Source organism: Hippopotamus amphibius, chromosome 7 (assembly GCF_030028045.1).
Source record: "Hippopotamus amphibius kiboko isolate mHipAmp2 chromosome 7, mHipAmp2.hap2, whole genome shotgun sequence".
In the NCBI taxonomy this organism is placed as follows: Eukaryota; Metazoa; Chordata; class Mammalia; order Artiodactyla; family Hippopotamidae; genus Hippopotamus; species Hippopotamus amphibius.
The window spans coordinates 139,599,746-139,623,665 of NC_080192.1; positions in this window are offsets into that span (position 1 = coordinate 139,599,746).

Genomic DNA, 23,920 nt, shown 5'->3' on the forward strand with positions numbered 1-23,920 from the left:
CTAGTGGAGTTGGGCGTAAGGCATCAGTGCTGCCCGGGCACCTGTTGATCTCTGCTGTGCCTCTTTTTGTGGGCGGAATTCCTTAGCTTCTCAAACCCTCATTTATAAGCCACAGAAAATAGACCAATTCACCTGCAAGTTATATCCGCTCTACATTTACATGAACTGTCATATCGGTTCATTTCACACTGTCATGATTACTTCCAGCTGAATCGAAGATTCACAGTCAGATTTTATAGTGGTCTCCTAACTCTTCTTCCTAACTTTCACCATTGTATTTACTGATTCACTTTCAACAAAACAAGCTAACAGGTCTTTTTTTTTTTTTCTATATGTATTGCTTTGAAACATAGGGAACCAATATTTTGTAGGTCAAACATTGTGTATTAGACATTTCATATGGCTTGAGATAATGCATCATATCATTCACTTGCTCAAAACCCTCTAGTGACTTTTCATCAGCCCTAGAATATGCCCCACACCCCTTTTCTTACCCTATAAGGCCCATATGATACAGTTTTTGCCCAGGTCACCCATGTCATCTCAAACAGCATTGCCTCACTTACCCCAACCACAGTCACTTCATCAGCCTTGCTGCTCCCTGAAAATGACAAGCTGATTCCTGCCTCAGGGGTTTTACACTTACTGTTTATCTGACTAGAGACATTTTTTCCCCAAACTTTCTCATGACTGGGTGCTTTTCAACATTCAGATCTCAGCTCAAACATTACCCTTTCAAAAAGAATAGATTCCTACACTAGCTACAATAACTCTCCACCCCCATCACCACAAACACCCCACTTTCTATCATGGTCTGTCTTCTGACTTTAATATAGATGACTTTTTACCTATCAGCCCATATGTATTTATTTATTTTCTTGTCTAATTGTGAGTCATCCCTATAGTATGATGAACCCCTCCAGGGCAGGGATTTGTCTGAGTGACTGCTCTAGTTTCAATACTAGGGGAATATCTGACTTATAGTTGGCATTTAACAAAAAATGGTTGGATGAATGAAAGGCTCAATCAACAAATGTGGGAAGCAAGTTTATTCTTTCAAATTAATTACTTATTTAATTTTTAACCAAATTCCACTGGGCATGAATTATGTATAAAGCACTAAGCCAGGCACTGTGAATAAGATCTATACTAAAAACAATAGGTACAGTAAATGGATGCATAGTTCATTGTTGAGAAACACAGGTTCAATATAACATAACATTGCTATTGGCTATTACATCAAGAAGGATTACAAGTGCACACATCTTCCCAAGATTATTAAATTTCAAATATAAACTGGTAACATAGAGAAATTATTGAAGTATGTAAGGCAAGAGGTGATACACCTATATTTATTTTGGAAAATTATTTATTATTGCATAGTTGTCTAGTGCCGCCTACATTGGCATATCACCATTTTTGGAGTAGAAAGACCTGAATCTGATTTCCTCACTCCTTCCCGTCTCTTCTTCCTCCCTTCCTTCAATTATTTTATTTTTAAATTACATTACAAAGTGCATGCATTAGAGTATATGTAATATGAAAGTAGAATTTAAAGAATAAAGATAAAATGATGACTGAGGAAACTGCTATGCAACTTAAGACATCACTGAATCATAATTCTCCTGCTTCCATAAAGACAACCACTATACTGAATATTTTAATGATAGTTCTCTGGATCTTCTTAACATCTTAGTTTCACCTATTTCTGGCTATGTGTAAATGGAATCGTACTAAAAATGTTTTCGTGCATATGATTTTTCTTTCCTTCAAAAGCTTAACTTCTAGGTCATTTTTTCAAAGACCTTTATTATTATATTTCCTTTTATATTATGGAATATAATATGTAGACAAATAATATATAAAATAGTAGGTACATTTTAATTAATGATATTAATAAAACAAATACCTATATACACACAGATAAGTTTAAAAAATAGAAAATTACAGAGAGCTTTGATTACTCCAGTGAGATTTCCTCTGATTACAGACCCTTTATCCAACTCAGAAAAGAAAAAATTCTGTGTCTTAGGGTTTAATCACAAATATATGCATTCCTATGCAATATTTTTAACTTTAAATATTTTTGACTTTCATATAAATAAAATCACACAGTTGAAATTCCTTTTCAATATTTTATATTCTGTAGCCACATGGTTGTATATAAAACTCTGATATCACAAAATATACATATATAATTAAACTTGAGAAATATATTTACATTAAATTACATATGTATATATTTATAATTATATTTAATTTTCACTGCTGTGTACTATTCCACATTTTGACTATACCATGATTTATTTATCTGGGTTTTGGTAATCTAACTTTTGTTGTTATTGTTTTTATTGTGAATGATACTTCTTTGAATCTTCTTGTCCATGTTTCTGAATGTACACCTGCAAGAGTTTCTTTTGATTATATACCTTATAATACCTATTCTAGGGTCACAGGTGGGAAATGGTCCATTTTTCATGTACTTCCAGATTATTATTACAAAGTTATTGATTCAAGTAAACTCCAGTTACCATTTTATCAATATTCTCATTGTTTTATATTGCCAATACTAGGCATCGGCTGGTATCGTATATATGTATTTATTTATTTCCCAATATGTTGAGGATGCACTGATGCCTCATATTGGTTTTCAACCGTATTCCACTTCTTGCTTGGGAGATTTTCCTGCATACTTCTATTTTCTTATCAATGAAATGCCTGTTTGCACATTTTTCCCATTCTTCTATTGATTTAGAGAGCTTCTTATATATTATGGTTATGTTGCTAGATTTATATATTAAAAATACATTCTCTTAATTCGTGACTGTGTTTTCACTCTCTTTATGGGGGATTTTGATAAACAGATGTTCTTTATTTTTAGGTAGTCAGACTTACAAGCTTTATCTTTAATATTTTTTCTATTTAAGTTTTACTTAAAAAGTTGCTTAAGTTCATAAGTATATTCTCTGATATTAGTTCTTTTCTTAAGTTTTGTTTTTTACATTTAAATTCTTAAATGTACTACAGTTTATTTTAGTGAATGGAATGAGTTAAGAATTAATTTTAATTTTCCCATATATATGACCAATTGTTCTACTCTTTTGAAAGATCATTCTATTCATACTGATACTAATGCAAGATCTATCAAAAATTTAAAATGGATTTATGAATATATCCTCCATACTCTACCATCTTCTATTCCTATCATTGCATAAAATTAGATTAGTATATTTTTATTATGTTTTGATACCTGTACATAGACTCATAATTTTTCTTTATTAGAGTATTAGTAAATATTGACTCTTTGCTATTATGGGAAAACTATTTAGCTTGTTAATTTCTAGTGATATTCATACAAAGAATGTCTGTTCTGAGTTTATTGGAATTATAATTAATCTCTATAACTTTTGTTGGGGTTACCATTTTTATGATACTGAGTGCTGTTATTCATAACCTTAATATATCTCTCCACTTATTCAGGTTATTTTTAATGGCTACAAAATACAATTTTATAATTTTCTCTCTAAGGACTATGCATATCATTATAACTTTTATTCAAGGTGATTTTAATTTTTTGTTGTTGAAAATAACATTCATGTTAAACATCACATTTTATAACTATTGCAGGTAAATAAATATAAAGTTTACTTTTGTTGGGTAAGCATCATATATCTGACAAAGTTCATCAACCCTCTTATTAATTTCATAATTATCTGCAGATTCCTTTGGGGTGTTTTAGGAAAAAAAGTATTTTCTGTGAATAATGACAGATTGCCTTCCTTTTTCAATGTTTATAACTGTTATTTTTCTTTTGTTTTGGTTTGTTTTTTGTTAAGACTATAAACTGTACAACCTGTTCTCAACACTATGGTATGGTATTATCTTTGAACTTCACTTTCTTGGTATAACATCATGTGTTCTATGTAACTGTGTTGTTATTAAGCATAGGTAAACATGAGACACAATCACATGAGTCCATGGCACAAAATAAATGCTTGAAAATAATCTTTTGACTGCTCCTTCACACATGCACAGGAAATGGTAAATAAATATTTGTTTCAAGTTTAATAGTTTCCTTTCATTACACTAGCTTAATAGGATTTCTTAAATGTAAAATATATATCTGGTAAGGATGCTGGGAGAAAGAAAGTAGAAAACACACACACACACAATCACACACTCACAGACATACACAGTAGATAGAAAGAATGAGAATATCCTGAAATCGCATTTTCTTTCTCTGTATCCAGTTAGGCACCTTACAAAGTAAAGGAAAAATGACCCTGAATTATTTTAGCTTAAAAGAGGTAATCATAATTTCCCTAAATCTCTGTGTAATATTTGCATCCAGGAGGTATAAAACAAAATTGTCTCCTATGAATTAAAGGATGGAAAGGACTGTCACAAGAAAGTGGAAAAATTTGGAAACTGAACCTCATTTATACTGACACATTCATTATAAACAGGACCTTTGAGGAAAATCACTGTTACATTTTTTTTCTAGGTGAATTGTAAGTAAAAAATGGAATAAATTTGGCTTGTGGGATTATGAATTGAATTCTGCCAGGTAAATTCCTATGATATTCTTTGAAGTCAGCTCTAATTATAGTCTTTCAGGGGTCCTCTGTGAATGTTCAATTTTACTACAGTTTTGATTTTCACTAATTTGAACATTAAAGGAAAGAATTTTCAGAAACCATATGAGCAAAATACTTTTACAACCCTGGCAGTGCTATTGATTCTAATAATTAAAATCTGAAACTGAAATGAGAAACATATTTGGACTGAAAATACATAACTATTCCAAATCACTGCAGTTACAAGCCAATGTTTCTCTCTTACAGCAAAGTACTGAAGCAATTTCTATAACCTCTGGAAAATTAGGGGGGTTTGCATGTAAAATTTTATAACTGCTAAGTTATTTATCTTACCTTTTACATAAGCCTGCTCTAATGCTACCCTCTTTCTCTAGATACAATAAAGTTTGAGTTAGAATTTTTAACACTTCTAAAAGTGTTACAGAAGGCTTCAGAGGTTGGCTGATTCCAAAGACTAGAGAGGAAGCAGGGTACTAAGAAAAAAGTGGGGAAGGCAGAGTTCTGTTGCTATACTGTGGATGACTAATTGTATACTCTGTTAACAGTCTCTTGGTTTCTCTTGGTTTATAGTTATCTACCTGTGAAATGAAGAAGATATTGAACTAGGAGCATCTATAAAAAAGCATTCCTTTAAAATTATATATCAGTAATAACTGGCATAAGAAAACACTGAATCCATCAGTTGACAATCGACCACATCAAACGCAATACTCAGGCTCCAATAGAAGTGGATCGATCTCAGGCTGTTAAGTGATGAGAAGAGCAGGGGAGACAAGCTTTTCTATCACTCACTTCTATTTGCCTCCTTGAATTTTCATTTGCTTTGCTTTTCTATATCCCTTATCCCAGAAGACCATCTTGGAGTGATCTCTTACCTCTAAGAGGTACCTTTGGCTAAGATGACATTTTTCAATGAATATTCAGTTTTATTAAATGTAGTAGTTACTAAGTTGACACCATAGCTATGGAACCTTTAACTGGTTCATCTGTAAAATGGTGTTGATGACTGCAATAGTAACACCCATTTAGTGATGTTCTAACAATTAAATAAGATGATGCATACAAAGTGAGGGCGCAACAAACATTAGCTGCTATTATAAGTATAATAATGATTATCTCCCATTGTGCTTATTAAAATTCAAAATTCTTGGTGTTATCTCAAAGTCTGATGGGATGAGGTGAAGCATACACCTTTTTAGCAAGTTCTCCAAGTGTTTCAGATTCATACTTATATTGAATAATGATTAGCCAGGAAGGAAAGAAAAGTGAGGTAAGAGGACCTACTTTTACTGTTACTCTTGGCCAAGGCAACAAAGAGCCCTGGCATCTTCTTTGTGGTCCAGCTGAGCTCCCCAGGACAAAGGGTCTAACCTACCTAAAAATAGCAGTGTTCCATTATTTGGTTTTGCACACTGTGCTAGTATCTCCTTCAGGAATGAAGGGGCATAGTTGTAGTCAGAAATTGCGGTGCAGGGCCTTCCATGTGCAGAATCGTGTATCACAACCAATGATCCCATCTCCATAGCACAGGATGAGCTGTTTTATATAAAAGGAAAATAGGCCAGTCCATTGTCTTTTATTGAACTTATATTCTACACCAAACTCCAAGTGTGAACTTGGGTGTTTCTGAAATCTCTAACTGTATTCAGTTTTAAAGAGTAACTTAATCCTCCTTCAGGGGTCATTGTATGGGAAAAAGAAAACAAACAAGTTGATACTTAGATTATGCTTCACAGAAACTCCTCCTCCATTCCTCATTAAAAGCACATCACACCATAAAATTCATTTTCTTTCCTAGTGTTAATGATATGTTTTCAGTTTGGTGTTGGGTGGTTTCTTATGTTGAAATAGGTATCCTTAAGCTAGTACTGTCAGATAAGATAGTTTGAGGCTATATTATCAAGAAGTCTGGTTGGAAAGTGGTCCCTTGGAGAGATGTCATTTAGTCATTTTTTTAAACATCTCTTTTGAAATCGAAAAAATTATACTGAGGATGGTTTCAGATTACCTTCTACCAACAGTTTAAATTATTACCTAAAGTTACTGAGGGATAAGGTAACTTATTGTAACTGAATCAGGTAGAGAAATAGGCTAGGAAAATCACTTTTTCTTTCCCATATGTAGTCTTCTGAAATTCTTTATAGAATAAAAATATCTCAACTTTTCTATGCAATGCAGGAAATCCGTTGCTCAGGTGGTGAATTACAGGTATTTGCAGTAGGTACTATCTGCCCTATAAAGGTGAGCCTGAGAATCAAGTAGGAGATTGCATTGAGACTATAGATCAATTTGAGTAGGATTGACATATTAAACGTATCAAGTCCTTCAATCTATCCACTGTACAAACTTCCATGTATTTAGGTTTTCTTTAATTTCTCTTGTGTTTTATGGTATTGGTAAGGGTATAGGTGTATGGAATTTATATAAAAAGTATAAAAGTTTTGCAAATCTTCAGTTAGATTTATTCCTAGGTATTGGATGTTTTAAAATGATATTTAATATGATATAATGTTTAAATTATTATTTTCTGTTTTCTTATTGCTGACCTATAGAGATGCACGTTTTTGCTATTTTGACCTTGTATTCAGCATTCATGATATAATCACATTTTAAGTCTAATTATTGTTTGTAGATTCCTTTGGATTTTCTATGTATAGAATCTGAAAAAAAAACATTTTTTCTTTTCTAATCTTGCTTCATTTATCAGCCTCAGAAAGGATGTTTTTAATATTTCATAACTGACTGTGATATTTACTTTTGTGAATAGATAACATTATAAGATTAAGGAGGTTTCCTTTATTGTTAATGTGAAGAAAGATTTACCACAGTCAGGATTATACATTAGCAATTTTTTCTGCGTTTATTGAGATCATCAAATGATATTTCTTTTTTTATTTATTATGGAATCATATTGCTGAATTACATCAGTTTATTTTGTTAAATGTTAACCACCTTGCATTCCTGGAGTAAGCTACTCTTTGCTTCAATGTATATTCTCTTGGTAAATTGTTGGATATGATTTGTATTATATTGTTTAGAATATTTGTATCTATGCTTGTGAGAGAAAAATGTCTGCTTTTTTCTTGTTTTTTTTTTTTCCAGATATTGTGGTTTTTTTTTCAAGTAACATTATATTCATAGTGAGGAACTGATGAATTAGTTCTAGGGTTGCAATTAGAAATCTCAGAGGCCTGCCTTGAGAGTGACACTCTCAAATCTGCTTTCCACATGGCTCCAGTGTGCCCCTCCTAAAATATAAATAATCAGGTCATTTCCTGAATAAAACTATGTAATGACTGTCTTTTACAAGGAAGATAAATTCCAGTTTCCTTAATAGAATATACAATGACTGCCACGTTCAGGTGTTTATTTATCTACAGTCTCATACACCACAACTACGTAATACCTTCATGCTTGGATTGGCTAACCTCCCCCTCTATGTCTAAAAGAAAGGCTTATGTACCACAGATAAAAAGGAATACAGGTTTGAAGTTTGAACAAGTTACCAACATTGGCAACATACTATAGGAATTTGCCAGTCTCCTCTATAAAAATACATGCCATCTTCTAAAAAGATTAAAAAACAAAACAAGACATTTAACCTGCTATTTGAAAACCAGCTAAAGATATTTAAGAAAGTGATAGAAGTTATAAAAATGCAAGATAAATCAGAACTATAAATTTCAAAATTAATATTAGACAAAATAAGAATCTAAAAAAAAGTTGAAAGAAATAAAGAGAGAAGAAGAAATATATAATTTCAAAAATGAAGATTACACTATAAGGAATAGAAGATCCAATGATTACTAAAAATAATGCTTCAAGTAAAAAGAATATGGAAAAGACAATTTTTAAAAAATAATGAAAAATATTAAAATAATATGAGAGAAGTGATGGATTTAGGAACTAGAAAAGAAAGTCAAACATATAAATTAGGAATTCCTAGAAAAGCAATGAAAGCAATGAAAGATGAAACATATGTATTATGTACCACAATTTGATAAAACTGTGCAGAAACAAAGAATCCTTGAATTTAAATATTTTAAAAAATGCAACATTTTCAAATAGCATTATTAGACTTTAAAAATTGACAGCAAAAAATCTGTGGTGGGAGAAGAAAGATGGTGGTGAAGTAGAAGGACGTGGAATGCATCCCTCTCCACAGATGCATCAGGAGTACATCAAAAGATGCAATAAGTCCAACAGAAAACCAGCTGAACACCAGCAGAAGACCTCAGACACCAGAAAGTACTGCAAAGATCCCAACATAACTGGGTAGGACAGAGGAGAATGAAAAAAAAAAAGGAGGAAGAGGAAGAGAAGAAACAAAAGGGACAGGTCCCACACCCTGGGGCAGGGAGAGCTGAAACAGAGGAGAGATTGCCAAATTCAGGGGAAATGTCCCTTATCTGAGAGGGAAACCCCCTCTCCAATGGGTAATTTGATTGGGTCAGAAGGGAGGTATTTGGGACTGTCCAAAGAGGGTGAAGTGCCTGATCTGTGGCAGACAGGAAAGAGTGAGAAACACACAGAAGGTCCACATCAAAGCTCAGCATGTCCAGACTGAGATGTGGGTTCACAGCTGAACAAGGGGCCTGGGAGTTGGAACGTGGGAGCCAGAGAACTGGTTCAGGGTGAGAAACTTTGTTGGCAGTAGGGAGACAGACTGAGGGGACAGGAAGGAAGAAATCCACAGCAGAGAATGCCTATTGCAGAAAGCTGGGCTGCCATGGTGGTGGCTCACTACTGCTGACTCACAAGCATGTGGGAGGAGCCACAGGTGTAGCCTCTCTCTAGGTGCCTGTGATGAACAAAGGGAGATCCCCTCTGGGCCTGGCTATTGCAGATGACAAGGGATAGCAAACGCCCCCTAGTGGGGCTGACCTGGTGTGCCTCCAGCTGAGAACTGCAGAGTTGCGCAGCTCTGGAGACTTTCTGTTTACACCTGAGCCACTGGCTTCCCTCTGCAATAGGCACCACCGCCCAGGCTCACATGACCCAGGCAGGGTGCTACCACTCACTCACTCCCAGGGAAAGGAGCCACTATCGTACCCTGCTCTCCACACACACCTGTGCTTACAAAGGAACAATAAAGGAAGCTCTGCTGTTCACAGAATAATACAAAAAGCCCAAGGTGGATAGAAGGACACTTACAGCTGAGACCCAAGGAAACAGAAATATTATTATTAATTCTATTGATCTGGACCATTCTGTGGTCACTTGTACTTTTTTTTTTTTTTTAATGATCTTAGTCCTAAGGGATCTACATGTTTTATAACATAGTTTTATTCTATTTTATCTTCTATTTTTATTTTTAGCCTTTTTATATATTTCTATTTCTAGCTAAGTTTTTTGTAGTGCTGATTTTACCTCTCCTATCTTCTTTTCTTCTTTATCTTTTATAATTACTATTTTTTCTTTTTCTTTTCGTATTTCCAGTCATACTATGCTCTTCTATTGCCCTGTCTTCTATCCTTTTTTAGTTTATTTTATCTTAATATACTTTTAATCAATATTATTGGTCTGCTCTATTTCCTTGCTTTATTCTCCAGATGACACAATGCTTTGGTTTTTCTTATTAGGTTTTTCTTTATCTTAGTTCTAATTATAATTGTTTCATTTTGTTTTGGGAATCTTCAGTCTGTATGGTTGTTCTCTTGCTCTTTATTATATTTGATTCTTGTTTTCAAAATTGCCCTGGATTTGTGTTTGTGTGTATGTGTGTGTTTGTTTTGTTTTGTTTTGTTGTTTTTTGGTTTTGAATTTTTGTTGGTTTTCTCTTTGATTGTCTGTTTGCATACTGTGGTTTTTTCTGTCAGGTTTTTCTAGTGCTTTATGTTCAATTGGGTTTGATATTTGTGTGCCTTGTGCATGTATGTGCTTCCTTAATTTAGTATTTGTTTGATTTAACACTCTGCCATTAGTCTGGGGCTTGGACAGTCTTTTTGAATCCCCTTCATTACCAGGACAAGCAACCTCTGGAGTCTGGACTACTCTACCAGAAGTCAAGCAGGAGGGTCTGGGGAGGGAGCACTGAATCCAGGATGCTAGACCACTAGAGAGCCCTCAGCCACAGGGAAGATTAACTGCAGTGAATTCTTACAGAGCCCTGTATCAGAGTCTAAGAACTAGCTTCGTCTGACTGTCTGCAACTGCCAGTGCTGGACACCTCACACCAAACCACAAACAAGAACACAAAACCACCCATCAGCACACAGACTACCTAAAGCCATATTAACCTCACAGATACCCTAAAACACACCACCTGACACGGCCCTGCTCATCAGAGAGAAAAGACTCAAATTCACACACCATAAAGCAGGCACCAGACCCTTCCACCAGGAAGCCTACTCAAGACACTGAACAAACCCCACCACAGGGGGCAGAGAGCAGAAACAAGAGGAATTAATACTAGGCAGCATAGGGAAAGGAGATAGCAAATGCTATAAATTAGACAAAATGAGAAAACAAAGAAACACCATGCAGGCAAAGGAGCAGGAAAAAAAAACCACAAGACCAAATAAATGGAGAGGAAATAGGAAAATTGCCAGAAAAAGAATTCAGAGTAATGATAGTAAAAATGATCCAAAATCTCAAAAACAAAATAGAAAAAATACTAGAAACATTTAATAAGAACTTAGAAGAATTAAAGAGCAAACAAACCATAATGAACAACACAATAACTGAAATTAAAAGTACTCTAGATGGTACAAACAGCAGAATAACAGAGGCAGAAGAACAAGAAAGTGAGTTGGAAGATAGAATGGGGGAAATAACTGCCACAGAGCAGGAAAGAGAAAAAAGAATAAAAAGAATAGAAGATAGTCTCAGCGACCTTGGTGACAACACTAAGTGCATCAACATTAGAATCATAGGCATCCCAGAAGAAGAAGAGAAAAAGAAGAGTCTGAGAAAATATTTGGAGAAGTTATAGTGGAAACCTTCCCCAACATGGAAAAGGAAATAATTAATCAGGTCCAAGAAGTGCAGAGAGTCCCATAGAGAATAAACTCAAGGAGAAATACACTGAGGCACATATTAAACAAAGTAATGAAAATTTAAACACAAAGAAAAAATATTAAAAGCAGCGAGAGAAAAGCAACATATAATATATAAGGGAAAACCCATAAGGATAACAGCTGATCTTTGTGCAGAAACTCTGCAGGCCAGAAGGGAATGGCAGGATATCCTGAAAGTCCTGAAAGAGAAAATCCTCAGCCAAGAATACTCTCTACAGCAAGAATCTCATTCAGATTCAACAGAGAAATCAAAAGCTTTACAGACAAGCAAGAGTTAACAGAATTCAGCACCACCAAACCAGCCTTACAACAACTGTTAAAGGAACTCCTCTAGGCAGGAAACACAAGAGATGGAAAAGACCTACGAAAACAAACCCAAAACAATTAAGAAAATGATAATAGACACATACATATCAATAATCACCTTAAATGTAAATGGATTAAATGTTCCAACCAAAAGACACAGACTTGCTGAATGGATATAAAAACAAGACCCTTCTACATGCTGTCTACAAGAAACCCACTTCCGACCAAGGGACACATACAGACTAAAAGTAAAGGGATGGAAAAAGGTATTCCATGCAAATGGAAGTTGAAAGAAAGCTGGAGTAGCAATACTCATATCAGACATATTAGACTTTAAAGTAAAGGCTATTACAAGAGACAAGGAAGGACACTACATAATGATCAAGGGATTGATCCAAGAAGAAGATATAACAATTGTAAATAACTGTGAAACCAACATAGGAGCACTTCAACATATAAGGTAAATGTTAACAGCCATAAAAGGGGAAATCAACAGTAACACAATAATAGTAGGAGACTTTAACACCCCACTGACACCAATGGACAGATCATCCAAACAGAAAATAAATAAGGACACAGAAGCTTTGAGTGACACATTAGACCACCTTGACTTAATTGATATTTATAGGACATTCCATCCAAAAACGACAGAATACACTTTCTTTTCAGGTGCACATGGAACATTCTCCAGGATAGATCACATCCTGAGTCACAAATCAAACCTTGGTAAATTCAAAAAAATTGAAATTGTATCAAGGATCTTCTCTGACCACAATGCCATGATACTAGATATCAATTACATGAAAAATACTGTAAAAAATACAGCCACATAGAGGCTAAACAATACATTATTAAAACAGCCAAGATAACACTGAAGGAATCAAAGAGGGAATAAAAAAATACCTAGAAAAAATGACAGTGAAAACACAACCACCCAAAACCTATGGGACACAGCAAAAGCCGTTCTAAGAGGGAAATTTATAGCAATACAACCCTACCTCAAGAAACAAGAAAAATATCGAATAAACAATGTAACCTTACACCTAAAACAATCAGAGAAAGAAGAACAAAAAAATCCCAAAGTGAGCAGAAGGAAAGAAATCCTAAAGATCAGATCAGAAATAAATGAAAAAGAAATGAAGGACACAATAGCAAAGATCAATAAAACTAAAAGCTCCTTCTTTGAGAAGATAAATAAAATTGATAAACCATTAGCCAGACTCATCAGGGGAAAAAGGGAGAAGACACAAATCAACCGAATTAGAAATGAAAAAGGAGAAGTGACAACTGACACTGCAGAAATACAAAAGATCATGAGATCATATACAAGCAACTATATGCCAATAAATTGGATAAGCTGGAAGAAATGGATAAATTCTTAGAAAAATACAATCTTCCAAAACTGAATCAGGAAGAAATAGAAACTATGAACAGACCAATCACAAGTACAGAAATTGAGACTGTGATTAAAAAATCTCCCAACAAACAAAAGCCCTGGGCCAGATGGCTTCACAGGCAAATTCTATCAAACATTTAGAGAAGAGCTAACACCTATCCTTCTCAAACTCTTCCAAAAGATAGTAGAAGGAGGAACACTCCCAAGCTCATTCTATGAGGCCACCATCACCCTGATACCAAAACCAGGCAAAGATGTCACAAAAAAAGAAAATTACAGGCCAATATCACTAATGAATATAGATGCAAAAATCCTCAACAAGATACTAGCTAACAGAATCCAACAGCACATTTAAAAGATCATACACCATGATCAAATGGGGTTTATCCCTGGGATGCAAGGATTCTTCAATACACACAAATCAATCAGTGTGATACATCATATCAACAAGTTGAAGGATAAAAACCATATGATAACCTCAAGAGATGCAGAAAAAGCATTTGACAAAATTCGACATCCATTTATGATAAAAAAAAAAAAAAAACTCTCCAGAAAATGGGCATAGAAGGAAATTACCTCAACATAATAAAAGCCATATATGAGAAACCAAAAGCCAACATCGTTCTAAATGGTGAAAAACTGAAAGAATTGCCTCTAAGAACAGGAACCAAACGAAGGTGCCCACTCTCACAAGTATTATTCAACATAGTTTTGGAAATTTCAGCCACAGCAATCAGAGAAGAAAATGAAATAAAAGGAATTCAAATTGGAAAAGAAGTAAAATTGTCACTCTTTGCAGATGACATGATATTATATATAAAAAACCCTAAAGATGCTACCAGAAAACTGCTAGCACTATTCAATGAACTTAGTAAAGTAGCAGTATAAAAAATTAATGCACAGAAATCTCTTGCATTCCTATACACTAACAACAAAAGAGTGGAAAGAGAAATTAAGGAAACACTTCCATTTACCATTGCCACATAAAGAATAAAATACCTAGGGATAAACATGCCTAAGGAGGCAAAAGATGTGTATGCAGAAAACTATAAGACACTCATGAAAGAAATCAAAGATGATACAAACATATGGGGGGACATACCATGGTCTTGGATTTGAGGAATCAACATTGTGAAAATGACTATACTACCCAAAGCAATTTACAGATTCAATGCAATCCCCATCAAATTACCAATGACATTTTTCACAGAGCTAGAACAAGAAATCTTATGATTTGTATGGAAACACAAAAGACCCCGAATAGCCAAAGCAATCTTGAGAAGGAAAGACAGAGTTGGTGGAATTAGGCTTCCTGACTTTAAACTATACTACAAGGCTACAGTGATCAAGACAGTATGGTACTGGGCTTCATAGGTGGTACAGTGGTTAAGAATCTGCCTGCCAATATAGGGCACACAGATTCGATCCCTGCTCCAGGAAGATCCCACATGCTGCAGAGCAACTAAGCCCATGTGCCACAACAATTGAGCCTGTGCTTTAGAGCCCATGGACCACAACTATTGAGCCCATGTGCTGCAATTACTGAAGCCCACATGCCTAGATCTCATGCTCCGCAACAAGAGAAGCAATGGCAATGAGGAGCCTGCGCACAATGAGTAGCCTCCGCCCACTGAAACAAAAGAAAGCCCACGCAAAGCAAAAAAAGAAAGACCCAACACAGGCAATGAAAAAAAAAAAGACAGTATAGCACTGGCATAAAAATAGAAATGTAGATCAATGGAACAGAACAGAGAGCTCAGAGGTAAACCCATGCACATATGGGCACCTTCTCTTTGACAAATGAGGCAAGAATATACATTAGAAAAAAGACAGCCTCTTCAATAAGTGGTGCTGGGAAAATTGGACAGCAACATGTAAAAGAATGAAATTAGAACACTTCCTAACACCATACACAAAAATAAACTCAAAATGGTTTAAAGACCTACATGTAAGGCCAGACACTATAAAAGTCTTAGAGGAAAACATAGGAAGAACACTCTATGACATACATCAAAGCAAGATCCTTTTTGACCCATCTCCTAGAATAATGGAAATAAAACAAAAATAAACAAATGGGACCTAATGAAACTTAAAAGCTTTTGCACAGCAAAAGAAACCATAAACAAGACAAGAAGACAACCCTCAGAATGGGAGAAAATATTTGCCAACAAAGCAACGGACAAAGGATTAACCTCCAAAATATACAAGCATCTCATGCAGCTTAATACCAAAAAAGCAAATAACCCAATCCACAAATGGGCGGAAGACCTAAATAGGCGTTTCTCCAATGAAGACATACAGATGGCCAACAAGCACATGAAAAGATGCTCAGCATCACTAATCAGAGAAATGCAAGTCAAAGCCACAATGAGGTATCACCTCACACCAGTAAGAATGGCCATCATCAAAAAATCTAGAAACAATAAATGCTAGAGAGGGCATGAAGGAAAGGGAACCCTCCTGCACTGTTGATGGGAATGTAAATTGATACAGCCACTATGGAGAAAAGTATGGAGGTTCCTTAAAAAACTAAAAATAGAACTAGCATGTAACCTAGCAATCCTACTACTGAGAAAACCATAATCCAAAAAGAAACACATACCGTGATGTTTATACACTAACAGAAAACTATCACAAAGATACACAGTCAAAAATATGAAAAGTTGTATGTACAAGTCTACTTATTGGAGCACTATTTGTGATAGTAAACCTATTAAACTTAAATAGCTTTAAGTAACCTAAATGTCTACTGAGGCAGTAGGAAAAAATATGGTACACGATGGAGTACTGTGCAGATGGGAAGTTAGGGATATTTAGATAAACTCTTATGATAAAAGCAAGATAGGGAAAAGTGTTTATAATTTGCCACTGCTTTTCTGAGAATGGAGTCATTCTTCAATTAAGTAGTTGTTAATAAGCCATTACCTTAGGATGCGATGTCTGGGAAACCCATATTAAAACATATGCCAAAGAAACATGAATCAATAAATTCATAATTTCTATAAAGCAAAATAAGACAGAAATTTTATTGGCCACCTTAACAAGGAAGCCTTATCTTTATTTTGAAAACCATACATCTGTATTTCTTTGTCAATCTGTACCTCAGGATAACCAAACTATTGATGGAAAGTAGGTTTTCTTTTTAATTATTACAGGTAATATATGAAGGAATAATGATAAAAGTATATCAACAGTTTGCAACACCTACCCAAACAAGGTATCAGGACAATAGCCATCAATGGCTGCTGCTATCATAGAAAATGAAATCCCCAGGAAATGTTATGATGGAAATGCAACATTCTACCTATGAAGTAGTCAGAACATAAAAACCTAACCTGAATCTAATCAAATTTCCAGCTCTAACTACAAATTAGAAGAAATACAGAGGACAGAAAAACATAATAAAGCAATCTACAGAGATGCAATCACCAAAATCCACATTGTGGGACATGCTGAGAAAAAAAAAATGAACTTCCATATTAAATATGTGAATTGTAAAAAAAAAAAAAAAAAAAAAAAAAAAAAGTTGGAGGAGGGAAACTCGTTAAGTTTTTAAAAAGACATCCTGGGCATGTTCAATATTTGCAATATATGAACTTTATTTCATTCTGATTCAAACATGAAAAAAGGTATAAAAATCTGAGAGACAGAAGAAATTTGAACTCTGACTCGGTATTTTATGGTATTAAGGAGATATCATTATATTTTAGATGTCATGCATTTTAGTCATGCTTTAAGAGAGTCATATTTTAGAGATACACAGTGAAATCTTACAAATAAAATGAAGTGACATCAGGGCTTTGCTTCAAGTCAATCTAGTAGTGGAGAAGTTGAGGGGTATTATTGAAACAACAGGCCATGATTTAACCATTGTTGAAACTAGATAAGCAGTATGAGTTTATAATATTCTTTCTAATTTTGAGTGTGTAAAACTTTGTCCTGTAGAAACAAAGGAGAGAGAGAGGGAGAGAGAGAGAAAAAAATAATGTGTGGAATTAAATGGAACTCATGTCTGACTTTAACCATTTATCTGCACCATCCGTGAATATATCTTGCTCAGGGAATGTCTGCTCACTCTAAATTAGAACTAGGGAACTCTTTTGCTAATAGTCTCTCAGACACTCGGGTGGGTTCTACAGTCCTACAGCCACCCCATCTAGAACATCTGGCCTTCCTGCTCTCAGGAAAGGCAAGAAAAACACAAGAATCATACAAGGGCTTTTCAGTGCCTGAGCCAAAAAGTGGGTGTGTTCCTTCTGCTCACATGTCACTGTGCAGAACTAGTCACATGGCCCTGTCTCTTTGCAAGGACTTTGGATCTATAGCATCTCCCACAACAGGGAAGGAAAGTAATGGGGATGGATACAGGTAGCTCTAGCAACATTTACCACATCATTTCAATGGATCTTTAAAAATAAGTTACATCTTATGAACCATTTTAGAATGTATTGTCTCATGCAAATCTCTTAAGCAGTCTTGAGAAACTTGTATAGGCTAAAATTCCTATGTAAACATGAAGAAAATGTTAAGAATTTTCTAACTGAATGCAAGGAAGCAAAAGATGTATTCAGTACTTCTGACTTAGAACACTGCTTTCTACCTTATATGTATATTTAAGAATTAAATAGGTTTATAAATTGAGAAATCACTTTGTATGCTACAAATCATTGAGTTAGTTAATTTCCCTATTAAGGAAAGAGACCTTTTTTGATTAAGTTATTTATGTTATTTTTTATTTATTGGCTGCATTGGCTCTAGGCGCGCAGGCTTCAGTAGTTGCGATGTGCGGGCTCAATAGTTGTGGCTCATGGGCTTAGTTGCTCCACGGAATGTGGGATCTTCCTGGACCAGGGCTCGATCCCCTGTCCCCTGTATTGGCAGGAAGACTCTTAACCACTGCACCACCAGGAAAGCCCAAGGAAAGAGACTTATTAATGTTTTTCTGTGCCATATGTGGGGGCAGCTTAGTATGCTTTAAAAACAAGGTGCTGAAAGTCATGGGAAAAATCCGAATTGTAACAATGGGCTGGCCAACTGGGCAAGAACCTCCCTTGCCAAAAAGAGAGAAGAATGTGTCCTTCTTTCCCATTACCAGCATTTTGCCTTGTCTTTTTCCATTATATTAACAACTAAGCCTATAACATGAGGTCTCAATCCTCTAGAACAATTAGCCTAAAATAGTCCTCCGCGGTGCTCGTAGAATAAATAACCTTGAAACAGAGCAAAGTGTTTCCAGAGGTGAGAATCCTCACAGCTGTTTCTCAGGCCCATAAAACAGATGGCAGCCTCCCTTGGTGCCCAATAGAACTGTTTACCACCAAGGTTTTCTGGTATTTTATACAAACAGAAAAGAAACAAAGAATTTGTTTGAATTGTGTTTTTAAAGAGACATTTCACAAAGTAGACTTATATACATGAAAGAAGAAAGAGAAACAGAAACAAAAATTGACAATGGGCACAGCGTGTTCTCTGTCATTTGCACAAGTACCAGACACAGTAGGAACCCTAGAGTGAGGGAGAGATGAGCCCACCTCCAGCTTTGGTGAAGGACTTCCCTCTCTCCCTATTTCCAGATCCTTATCAACCTACAGTGCTCCTTCTGGCCAGGAGTCTGTGACACTCTTAGCTATATTTAGAGAGTTTATTCAGTATTTAAGTACCAAATATTAGGGCCTATTAATACTTCCTCAATTCCTTGAACTGTGAGGAAACCCTTCTCTTCATAGTTCCGGCATTTCCCTAAAATAATTTGTGTCTAATTACTATATTTCTTAAAAAAAAAGAATTGCTTTCATTGCACTTAGCTCTTGACATACTTGCCCATGTTACAGCATGCACTTTTCTAGAGGAGGAGGAGGGTGAGACTTGTTTTTCTCTCTGTTTAGACCCTGTGCCACATTGATGATTAACAGCACAGACGGATACATCTGCAATGAATGGGTACTCGTATGAATGACAGTACAGACAACGAATGAATGAAAATAAAGTCCTTAAATGAAAAATCATAGCATCTCAAATCTAGCTAGCATACATTCAAAACCTCAGGAAAATGAAAACGTTTGTGCCTGTGTCACCAATCAAATGATTTCAGTACTAAACATATTCTTCTGAGAAAGCAAAAGGTTCTACTTTCATTTATATTGAAGGAAAAATGTAGTTCAAAACCGATTCCACATCCTCCCAAATTCTTCACACGTTCTCACACATGCTCAACTGTTCTGGACTCTCATATATGCTGGGTCAGTTCTTGGCTGGGGGGTGCACGAGAACATGCAGTTCTTAGCTCAGCAGAAAATATCCCCACTCCAGAGTTAGGAACAGGCCTGAGTGAAGAGTGACATTTGGCCTTTTGGTGGGATGAGCAAAGTCCCTTCTGAATCTGGAAACCACTTGTTTATAGTTTCTTTATGGTTTCTCTCTTTGCTTGGTATGTATCTCATCTATTAAAGAGCCAATTAAATTTCCATATCCACATATCCATTGTTTTTTTTTTCCCCCGTATACTTCAGCTCCCTTAGGACTTAGATTGTGGCCTCATATTCTTTCAGTCTGCACAGAAATTGAAAGAATGACTTTCATATCATTGCTGGTTGATACATATTTGTTTATAAACTGATAATATGCACCTAATGTGGTCCTAAAAGTTGTTTAAGATTAAGGTTGATTTTAAATGTGAGACATTATTGTTAAATAATCTATAAATACAATTTTGATTTTCCCATTGACTCCATAGGTGAGAAAGCTGTTCTTATTTTAACTTATAATAGAAAATTTGTGATATAAAATTGTATTTCTTTACTATCTTTATTTTTGTGTTTTCAATACAGTTATGAGCAGAGGATATGAGACAAAACTTGAGATTTTACTTGTATGTGTGTGACTTCCTCTTAGTGGAGACCTGATACTTTGTTCACTTAGTTGTTCTTTTCATTGGACGCTGTTGCTTCTCCTCTGGAAGGGCCTGATTCTGTTCCATCTCCCCACCGGCTGCAGGGAAGGGCACATTGCTCAGAGATGGCTTGTCGGAGGACTTCAGCATCATGCTACCATGAATGGTTAATAGGTAGGGACATGACTAAACTCCAATCAGGATAACACTGGGTTTTTTCTCTTAGACCTATTAGGGAATATTCCTTTCCTACTGAGGACAATAAACTGGCAGGACAGGAGGTGGAAGACATCAGCCACCTTGCTCATCAAGTACAGAGTCTATTTTAAAGTAAGGAGGGAAGAGCTGGTTGCCATCATTGGAATCCCTCATCCCAGCTGTGATACAGCCAGCAGCACCTGTGGATTCCCTGTTCATATGACCAAATACATTTTCTTTATTGGTTACCTGGTGTGAAATACATTGTGTCAGCCACAACTGAAAGAATCCTGATAAAATATCTCTAGGATTTTATTGTTTCTAATATTCACTTTTTTTTTCAAGTACCAACATCTATAATCTTGGAGTAGTACAATCAATCCTTTTCAGTATTATGTCATATTTGAATTGTCATTTTCTTTTTTCCTAATAGTACACAAAATAATTACATGCCTTTAAGTTAATGGTGTCTTAGACACGGTGAAATATTGTTGAAAAGAATAAATACTCTGTCAACATGATAAAATACTGGAAAAAACACATTACATACAGCTGCATTACCTAGTACTGTAGTCACTAGTCTCTTGGTTTTTTACCACAAATGTGGCTGGTTTGAATTGAGATGTGTTTTAAATATAAAATAAGCCTTGGATTTCAAAGATTTAGTTTGGACAAAGTAATGTAAAATATCTCATTAGTAATTTTATATTACTTACATATTGAAGAATAATATTTTTAAAATATTTGGTTAAATTAAATATAGTATTAAATATATTTCACCTGTGTCTTTTTCAGTTTCAAAATCTGGCTACTAGAAAATTAAAAAATTTTAATACAGCTTATATTAAATATGCTTAAAAGATTTTAATACAGCTTATATTAAATACATATTAAATATATTAAATATACATTAAATATGGCTTATCTTTGACATATAATATTTGTATCGGAAATATAATATTTCAATAGGGCTTACATGACTTTGCTAAATATAAATATATTAGTGCTATCACTCTCATTCTCAGTTATCATTCATTCTTTTTTTGAATTTTAAACAACGTGCCAAATACACAGTGAGGCAATCATATGTTCCTAACAGCTTTTGTCCCTTATTTTTTGAGCTAGCAGTCTTTGATGCACATAATTATGTCTACATGTGTATATCTTTATAAAATTTCTCTTCACTATGTTATTTTGATTTGTAATTAATACTGGATCCCTATTTTATATATTAGCAAATAAATCTTTGGTAGTAGTAATTTTATTCTGCTTTAAATAACAAAGTTTGTTTGTTCTCTTAAACTCATAGATAAAAATGCATCCTCATCTTCATGAACTAATTAACAGTCAAGTGCTTCAGGTCTGTTATTGGACCTTTCTTCTGTATCTCTATTCATTCCTTAAATAAGACCATGCAATGCTAGAGCCTGAGAAACCACCTCTATGCTCATAATTCCCCAACCTGTATTTTCCACACTTTCTCCAGAGCTTCTATTTCCAACTGCCTACTTAACATTCTTCACTTGAAAATCTAATAGATATCTCAGACTGCGGATGAGTAATTTTAATTGTCACACTCTTCCAGACCAGCTTTGCAGAGTCCTCTTCTTCTCTGAAAATGACACAATCACACACTTAGCCATTAAAGCCAAACACCTAAAAGTAGAGTAACCCCCAGGAGTAGAGAGCCTATTTTTCTCAAATACCATTGCCAATCCTTCAGCACATCTTGTAGAAACTAATTTTAGTATATATTGTCATCCCTCTCCAGTCCCATGACTACAGTCCTAGAACTCAGTTATTACCTCTTACCTAGTTAAATGCAGTAGTTGTCTACATGGTCTTCCAACGATGCTCCCCAGATTCTTCAGGAAATTATCAAGAAAACAAATAGAATGAGTTTTCAAAGACCTTAGTCATATTTTAACTTCACCCTGCATAAAATAATCTTCTACTAAATTTTCCATCATACTTAGACTAAAAAGCAGCTGCTTTACTGTGGCCTAAAAAGCTTGCCATGGTCTGTGATAAGCACATCTCTCTGACTTCACCCCATTTCATGCTCACCTTCCCTCAACATTGTTCTCATTACACTATGGTTCCTCATCTAACTAATCTACATCCTTAGGACTTTCTTCCATTTCACCCTTCAGGTCTCTGCTCAGCTGTTGCTTGGGGAAGCCGTTGTAGACTAATCCAGGTTGAAACAGCTCATTTCTTATGCTTTATTCCCTTTTCTCAGCTGCAATGTTTCTTTGGAGCACTTATTACTATTTGCTATTATAGTATACGTCCATAAATTTGATTTTTTAATTTGTCTTCTTCCATTAAAAGTTGTTTCTTGCACACAGAAAAATTGATCCATGTTTAATCACTATAGTCCTAGGGCAAAGAAAAGTGTTCAGCACTTAGAAAATTTAATAGATACATGTTTAATTAATTAATTATGCAGAAGTAGAATTATCGGCTGGTAATTTATGCACATAAGCATCTTCACTACAATTTGGAAAATATCATCTTCAAAAGCGGCTACACAAAATTACTTTCCAAACAATATAGCATTAGATGGTAATCTTCCTCATTCATGTGACAACTTATTATTAGCAGACTTTTTCATTGCTGCAAAACAAAGTATGAAATCATAACCACTTTGTTTTATATTTGCTTTTTTCTGTGTCTACTATGATGTTGAGCAGCATTTTATTTATTTCTTGACCATTCAGGTCTCCTGTTTAGTGTCTTCATTGCTCACATACATTTGCAGAATATTTAAAGATTTACATTTTCTCATTCGTTTTAGGAGCTTCTTTATATATTCTCCATATTAATTTGTTAAAAGGGGTATGCCTGCAACTATCTTATGCAAATATGCCAGATGCCTTTTCATGTAAAATTATTTATTTTTTCTTTTGCACTAAGTACAATGAAAGATCTAATATATTTTCTTCTAAAATTTTAAAGATTCACTTTTTATATTCAAGAATGTCATCATCCTTGGAATATATTTTAGGATATGACCTAAGGCTGAGATCTAGTTTTACATTATTTTCATATTCAAAGCCAACTGTCATAATCATTTATTAAGTATCCCATGTTCAACCCATTGGCTTTGATTCCATGTCTGACATATATGATCTGTCATATATGAAATTACCACATATCACTGGGTCTGTTTCCAGGTCCTTTTACTGTGTTCCATTGGACTCTGCCTATATCCACTCCCTGTTGCACTAATTTAATTGTGGTTGCTTCATATGAATTCTTTGTAATAGAAAAAGTTCTCCCTCATTATTTTCCTTCCAACAACTTTGATTCATCTTGAGTGCTTACACATTCATGTGTATTTTAGAATCTACAGACACATTCTGTGAAAAAACCTTGTTGAGACTGTGATTAACATTTTATTCAAACAACAGTTTAATTTGACAAGAATTGACATCATTAAACTAGAGACCTACCACACTTTAAAAAATAATAAAGATGGTCTTTGACACCAAATCTATAAATAAGCTTC